The 8,330-nt window shown below is 41.5% G+C and overlaps 1 protein-coding gene across 3 annotated transcripts in view; it reads right to left on the bottom strand.

Moving 5' to 3' along the window:
• Nucleotides 1–6,802: 6,802 nt before the first annotated feature.
• The window catches only part of epb41l3b (erythrocyte membrane protein band 4.1-like 3b), a 31,584-nt gene continuing 30,056 nt past the window's right edge, over nt 6,803–8,330 (bottom strand). For all 3 annotated transcript variants that reach the window (XM_016540441.1, XM_016540589.1, XM_016540517.1), the window contains one exon: nt 6,803–7,291. The gene's annotated coding sequence lies outside the window, so the exon portion shown is untranslated. The remainder of the gene's footprint in view (nt 7,292–8,330) is intronic.

The following is an 8,330-nucleotide window of genomic DNA, read 5'->3' as shown; positions in this document are numbered from 1 at the left end:
GTGGCACCCTCTGTCTCTACCCATCCCGGTTTCTCTGTCACGAGCAGGGAGCTTTGGGAGATCTGAGGGTCACAGTGAGAGCTTCTCTGCCGGGCACGTCCCCGCTGACCTCTCACTCCTCCCACAGCGAATGTCCCGTGCGGCTCCAGAGTGATTTCGCTGGCCCGACTCGTGACGGTCCCAGCATTTCATTCGGTGCACTGCCAGAGGATCTGATGTCGATTGCAACATTGGGGGATGGGCTATCATCCTCCGAGGATGAAGATTCGGCGGGGCTGCCCCCCACGGGTGTTGTTGCCACCGCCGAATCGGACCCGGAAGTGACGGCTATGCTTGCCCGGGCAGCCGTGAGTATCGGGCTGGAGGTGAACACACCGCCCAGTCCTGAGCCCTCGCGGCTGGATGATTGGTTTCTCGGGGTGGGGCAGGGCGCGGCTCACAACCGCGTCCTGCACCAGTGCCTTTCTTCCCGGAGGTGCATAAGGAGCTGACGAAGTTGTGGACGGCCTCTTTTACGGCCCGAAGCCACTCATCTGCCTCCTCCGTCCTCACTACCCTCGAAGGCAGGGTGGCGAGGGGGTAAGTTGACATTCCCCAGGTGGAGAGAGCAGTTGCGGTGCACCTGTGCCCGCAAAACGCCGCCACTTGTAGAAATCGTCCTTGTCTCCCGTCCAAAGCCTGTAAGCTGACGGCGGCTCTTACCGCCACAGATTACAGTGCTGCGGGCCAAGCCGCCTCTGCCCTGCATGCCATGGCTATCCTGCAGGTCCACCAAGTCAAGGCACTAAAACAAATGCACGAGGGTAGTTCCGACCCGGGGTTGATGCAGGAACTGCGTTCGACGACTGACTTCGCCCTCCTGGTGACGAAAGTCACGGCGCGGTCCCTCGGGAAGGCGATGTCCACGTTAGTGGCCCAAGAGCGCCATCTCTAGCTCAGCCTTGCTGAGATGAGAGACATTGACAATTTCGTTTTCTTGACACTCCCATCTCGCAGGTTGGCCTGTTCGGCGACACTGTCGAGGACTTTGCCCAGCAGTTCTCGGCAGAACAGAAACAGACTGAGGTGATTCAGCACATCCTGCCCCGATGTGATCCTTCATCTGCCACCATTCCGTCGTGGGCCCCGCCTCAGTCTGCTCGTCGCCATGGGCACCCCCGCCCCTGTGCTGAGACAGCGTCAAGGCCGGCACGTCGAGCCTCTCGCAGAACCGCGGCACCCCCCCGTGTCCCAGCCGGCCCCTAAGTCCTCTAGAAAGATGACGAAGCAGCCCTGACACGGGCAACCCGGAGATGTGGGAAGCTGCTCTTTCTCAGGAGATGGCGAGGACAGCACCACTCCTTCCCCCCGAGGAGGGCCAGGTGGAGAATCCTGTGTTTTGTTTTCTTTTTGTTCCGCTGCTCGTCCAACGGCCAGCGGTACCCACAATTTTTTTTAAAAGACCAGTTTCCTTTTCCTCCGGGTTATCATGCTCATGGGTTGACAGTGAGCGATGCGCTGCCTCCTCACTCTCGCCCATGAGGCCCCCTATCGTCAGCACCCAAGAGCTCACGATTCGGGGACGCGCTGCATCTCCACGCATCTCTGGCCAGTCCCTCCGGGGACGTGAAGTCCTGCTGTGATGAGCCAGGACGCGATGCCTTCTGTGCCATCCAGCACGACTTCCCACCGCTGCACCACCACGGGTGCATTCCCGTTCAGCGGACTTCGGTGGCAGCCCGAGATGCCCCTGTCCTGCGTGACGAGATTGCTGTCCTACTGGCGAAGGATGCAATCGAGCCTGTCCCTCTAGCCGAGATGAAGTCAGGGTTTTACAGCCCTTACTTCATCGCCCCCAAGAAAGGCGGTGGCCTTCGGCCAATCCTGGATCTGTGAGTCTTGAATCGGGCCCTTCACAAAGCTTCTGTTCAAGATGTTGACGCAGAAGCGGATCATCATATATTGCAGCCATTTGCTAAAATCATTTAAGTTAATTTTTTTTCCTCATTAATGTACACATAGCACCCCATATTGACAGAAAAACACAGATTTGTTGACATTTTTGCAGATTTATTCAAAAAGAAAAACTGAAATATCACATGGTCTTAAGTATTCAGACCCTTTGCTGTGACACTCATATATTTAACTCAGGTGCTGTCCATTTGTTCTGATCATCCTTGAGATGGTTCTACACCTTCATTTGAGTCCAGCTGTGTTTGATTATACTGATTGGACTTGATTAGGAAAGCCACACACCTGTCTATATAAGACCTTACAGCTCACAGTGCATGTCAGAGCAAATGAGAATCATGAGGTCAAAGGAATTGCCTGAAGAGCTCAGAGACAGAATTGTGGCAAGGCACAGATCTGGCCAAGGTTACAGAAAAATTTCTGCTGCACTTAAGGTTCCTAAGAGCACGGTGGCCTCCATAATCCTTAAATGGAAGACGTTTGGGATGACCAGAACCCTTCCTAGAGCTGGCCGTCCGGCCAAACTGAGCTATCGGGGGAGAAGAGCCTTGGTGAGAGAGGTAAAGAAGAACCCAAAGATCACTGTGGCTGAGCTCCAGAGATGCAGTCGGGAGATGGGAGAAAGTTGTAGAAAGTCAACCATCACTGCAGCCCTCCACCAGTCGGGGCTTTATGGCAGAGTGGCCCGACGGAAGCCTCTCCTCAGTGCAAGACACATGAAAGCCGGCATGGAGTTTGCTAAAAAAACACCTGAAGGACTCCAAGATGGTGAGAAATAAGATTCTCTGGTCTGATGAGACCAAGATAGAACTTTTTGGCCTTAATTCTAAGCGGTATGTGTGGAGAAAACCAGGCACCTGTCCAATACAGTCCCAACAGTGAAGCATGGTGGTGGCAGCATCATGCTGTGGGGGTGTTTTTCAGCTGCAGGGGCAGGACGACTGGTTGCAATCGAGGGAAAGATGAATGCGGCCAAGTACAGGGATATCCTGGACGAAAACCTTCTCCAGAGTGCTCAGGACCTCAGACTGGAACTAAGGTTTACCTTCCAACAAGACAATGACCCTAAGCACACAGCTAAAATAACGAAGGAGTGGCTTCACAACAACTCTGTGACTGTTCTTGGATGGCCCAGCCAGAGCCCTGACTTAAACCCAGTTGAGCATCTCTGGAGAGACCTAAAAATGGCTGTCCACCAACGTTTACCGTCCAACCTGACAGAACTGGAGAGGATTTGCAAGGAGGAATGGCAGAGGATCCCCAATTCCAGGTGTGAAAAACTTGTTGCATTTTTCCCAAAAAGACTCATGGCTGTATTAGATCAAAAGGGTGCTTCTACTAAATACTGAGCATTTTTCAGTTTTTCTTTTTTAATAAATCTGCAAAGATGTCAACAATTCTGTGTTTTTCTGTCAATATGGGGTGCTGTGTGTACATTAATGAGGAAAAAAAATTAACTTAAATGATTTTAGCAAATGGCTGCAATATAACAAAGAGTGAAAAATTTAAGGGGGTCTGAATACTTTCCGTACCCACTGTATATAACCAAGACGTTCTTTTGAACTCAAGAAACATTTCTGATTATTATCAATGTTGAAAACAGTTGTGCTGCCCAATATTTTTGTGGAAACTGTGATACATTTTATTTTTCAGGATTCACAGATGAAAAGAAAGTTCAAAAGAGCAGCATTTATTTGAAATAAAAATATTTTGTAACATTGTTTTTACTGTCACTTTTGATCAATTTAATGCATCCTTGATTTATAAAAGTATTCATTTCTTTTACACACACACACAAAAAAAAAACGGATTACTGAAAATAATATTCTAATGATAATTAGTTCTCAGTAGGCTATTTATGACACACACACGCACACACACACACACACACACTCTCTCTCTCTCTATCAGTTACAGAAATGAATCACCCAAATTCTTTAACAGGATATGCACACATTCTGAAGGAAATATGAGCAGCACCTCAAACCCGAGGCTCTGATTGGCTCCAGCAGGTACAGCGACAAAGAGCTGAAACACATTCCTGCTTTTGAACAAAACAATCCATCATGAAATTAATTACAGAGAGACTGAGTCTGCCAAAAAACAAGAGTAAAAGCTCAAAGTCTCCTGTGAATCAGCAACAGATCAAAATCACATCAGCGCAGAACAGAAGAACCGAGAGCAGAGATGGACATCTAGTGAACACTCAGTGCAACTGCAGTCAGCAGAGACACAGGAGCAGAGACGCCCAAAGAATATACTGGAAGTTAAGTTGATTGAAAAATAAATAAATATTTTAATATATTTGGATATAATGCAACATTTGACTTTGGCCCTCAATCAAGTTTGATTTTTGGCTAACCCTAACCCCAAGGGATAACAAGAAGCAGGGTTATTATAGTTAACTAAAAGTCGTTACTTGAAATAAACAATAACTGATGTCAAACTGGTGTCAAAATTAGCACGTTAACGCAGGCGATACATTTTTTCAGTTTAACGGGTTAAAAATATTTAACGCAATTAACGCAGGGGCGGGGCTAAGGTTGGCCACCCCACTCACAAATGCTGCTTCTGTCACTTTATCTCTTGACAAGAAGTGCATTTATTCATCCGCAGAACAACTGAGAACGGGAGACGTTTCAGACGCGCGCTCCACTTCACTTCAGCGGCAGGCGCGAGTCAAGCGAGCACGGAAACGGTACTGTGCTTGCAGCGCGTGCTCTTCAATTGCACACACAAAGGCGCCGGTGCGCGCTGTAGCCTGTATCCTTTCATATCAAAGCGCGAAATAAACTACGTGCATGCAATGTCGTGGTCAGTTAAGTCATGAAGTTGAAATGGTTGACATGTCTCTCAAATGGTTTTCAAAACTGTCCTGGAGCAGCCCAACCCTGTCTCACTCATCTAACAACCGATTTAACTCGTCAGCTCATTAATACAGACTTTAAGACCTGAAGTGTGTCAGAAAAGGTAAAGAGAGTTGAGGGAAAATATGATGCGTGTCAGATCCGCGTCACATTCAGCAGCGGCAGCTCTTAAAGTAATAGCAGCCAAAACAACCTAATAACCAGCTGCTCTGATGTCTGTTCATCAAAGGACAAACAAAGAAAAGAGGAAAAAATAACTTTTATAGCTTTAAGGATTCATCTATATTTAATTTAGAATTTAGTGATTGGTAATTTCAATTTCTGTATATTTCTGCTGAAGGGCACAGGTAAATATGACATTGATTATAATGGGTTTAGCTGAAGATCGTTTTAAATTTACTTAAATTAGAAGTTATTTTTTGAAGTCTAATAAATGTTAAAATTGATAGCTCTTAATTATACTGTAATGTTGAATGGCTATAGTCAATGGTTAAATAGTGGGGGGGGGGTTATAGAGAAATCAGTATTGGCATCATTTATATTGGCCTTCAGTCATAAAAAAAGATGACATTAAACAAATATTAAAAAATATACTGTATTTGTTGTTTGTACATTAATTTGAAGATTGAATGTGAAATTATTGCAATATAGAAGTATATTTAAAAACTTTAATGTTAGGTGGGATTCATTGCAATTAATTTCAGAAAAATGTGCGATTAATTAGTTAATTTTTTTAATCGATTGACAGCACTAATATATATATATATAAAATACACGTATTTTAGTAAATTGCCAAAGAAACTAAAAAACTAAAACTGAAAATTAATACAAAGTATATATGCCTATTAAAAATAATAATGACAAAAACACAACAAAATTACTAAAACATTACAATTTAAATTGTAAACGCCAAAATTAAAAACCATAATATTACTTCAATGCTACTAAAATAACACTGACAAGAAGCCCGAAAACAATTTAAAACAAGACCAAACACTTCAAAAGATGCAAACTGACATTTTTTATTTCAAGAAATCCTTTTTTCAGAACCAGGATGCTCACGCTCTTGGAAAACCTGAATATATGAGAGAATTTTAAAAGTATGATTTATAGACGTGAAAAAGCCATGGAAATGAATGAAGTCTTAAAAATATATGGACATTTCTATAATGAATATGGATTTTTATAGTTTTGCCAGGCTCTAAAATATTTTATCAGGTAGAAATTGATAAGAAATAGTTTTTGAACAAACAACAAGCTTATACTCTAATCACAAACTTTAAGAACTTTAAGAAGAAAATAAACAAACATGATTTTTTGTCATGTTTAAAAAATCAAAAAGGGAGAACATGCAAACTCCACACAGAAAGGAAACCAAGTAAATTCATTGAGATACATTCAGTTCTTCAGAGGTTTGGAAATCATGCAGTTTATTTAAAATATTCAATACATTGCCTCTCCTAGTTTCTGTAAATAAAAAGTTGAATAATGAGCAGCTTTATCATGACAGCAAAAGTATCTCTGAAATATTAAAAAGAGCAACTGAAACCAGCTGCATGTACCGTGATTAGACACTAATTATGAGCATGATCACATTAATCACAATGTTGTCTACATGAACTCCAACCGTTATAAAGACACATGAAAACAAAACTCCAAACATTATTTTTGAGATCTCACTATCGATGAAGCAGCATGAGCAGATTCTCAAATGACCACAAACATATCGATTTCAACAGTATTTTATTCCAAAATAAAAACTCAAAACAAATCACAATTGCATTTCTCGCTGGTTCAATCCCGTCCCATTACACTCTAAAAACAGTGGACCCCTCTCAGGGTCAAATATAAGAAAAGGTCAAAGGTCAGGCGGAGGGATTTCTGTGGGAGTACCGAACCAAAGCGCTGTTGTGTTTCTGCTCCAACAACAACAAAAAAAACACTGTTTTACAAAGTTACCAAAAGCCCTTAAAATAGTGGACAACTTCTCTTTACTCATTTTTTGTCGTTTTGCATATATAATGCAGAATCAGTTAGTGCCAGAAAAAACAACAACAATAACAATTGTGAAATAACCATTGCAATAAAAATGCATTTATGATTCAAGTAGAAACTTGTTTCAATTCAGTCGGGTTTGTTTTCTGAAGCTCGAGTTTGAAAAGCTTGACATTTTTGAACATTTGATTTTGACCTGGACGTGTGTATGAGAGATTCACGCTACACTATAAATAAACCAAAGTGGCATAAATTAATATTTTGAATCATTTGAAGAAATCAAGATGTTTTAAGGCAAATATTTTTTAATTCTCCCCTTCTAGGTTTTTGAGTCTACCATCTCGGCGCGGGTTTGGTTTGACGAGGGTGAAGCTGATGGCTTGATGACCCAAGAGCTTGTGTGTCGTCTGAGGTCAAAGGTCAAAGGTCGCGTGCTGGTTCTCAGCTGATGAGTTCAAGGGGAAGTTTGGGTCTTATTCCTAAACAACACAAACACAACGTCAACTCGGACAGGCGCTTACGTTTTTCAGTCCGTCGGTGAGTCTGAGACATGAGTTTGGGAAGATGGAAGCTGCGTCACGCAAAACATGTCTGGATCATATTCCACCTCAGGGAAAAAAATCATAAATAAATAACTATTAAAAATATTATTAAAAAAGAAAAATATTTAGCATGAAAGAAAATGAAGCCTATTATGAGGATTATTCATGTTTTTTGCATTGTGATATTGTTCATGGCAATTAAACACATTTAACCCAAAAATATCATTAGTGAAATGTAAAAGAAAATCTTTTTTTTTTAATTTTTATAAATAATCTATTTTCACTACGGTGATCAGAATTTAAAGTAAAAAATGAATGAATGAATTGTCATGAAAAACGTCACATTGCATCTTAATAGTCTTTAAGAAAAAAAAAAAAAAAAGAAGATTTTTCTTGAAATAAAATGTAATGGTTTTTTTTAAGTGAAAAATATGACCCAGACGTGTGACTGGTTCTGTGCGACGCAACAGGGAAAATTCAGTTTTCTGTGAACAAAAGCAGAGCAGAGAAACACAGCATCACAACTCAAACGCTCAAGTACATTTCCATCATGCTTCACACGTCACAGATGCGGTTATGAAGCTGCGAGCGCCACACAAGACACAGCATGAGGTCAGGGATTATTCATGTTTTTTGCATTGTGATATTGTTCATGGCAATTAAACACATTTAACCCAAAAATATCATTAGTGAAATGTAAAAGAAAATCTTTTTTTTTTTGTAATGCTCAATGATAAACATTAGATTCTCATTACTGTAATCAGAAACACAAATATTTTAAATAAGATATTATTTTTAATTGTATTTTTCAGGATTCACAGATTAATACAAAGTTGAAAAAATCAGCATTTATTTGAAAAAGAAATCTTTTGTAACATTTTAAATGACTTTACTGTCACTTTTGATTCATTTAATGTGTCCTTAAAAGTAAAAGTATTTTTTTTATTTTTTCGCATTAAGTAATTAAATGTTAGTG

Source organism: Sinocyclocheilus rhinocerous, unplaced genomic scaffold (assembly GCF_001515625.1).
Source record: "Sinocyclocheilus rhinocerous isolate Xijiao unplaced genomic scaffold, SAMN03320098_v1.1 scaffold1904, whole genome shotgun sequence".
In the NCBI taxonomy this organism is placed as follows: Eukaryota; Metazoa; Chordata; class Actinopteri; order Cypriniformes; family Cyprinidae; genus Sinocyclocheilus; species Sinocyclocheilus rhinocerous.
The sequence above is the reverse complement of the archived record's forward strand: the minus strand, read 5'-3'. Positions and strand labels throughout refer to the sequence as shown.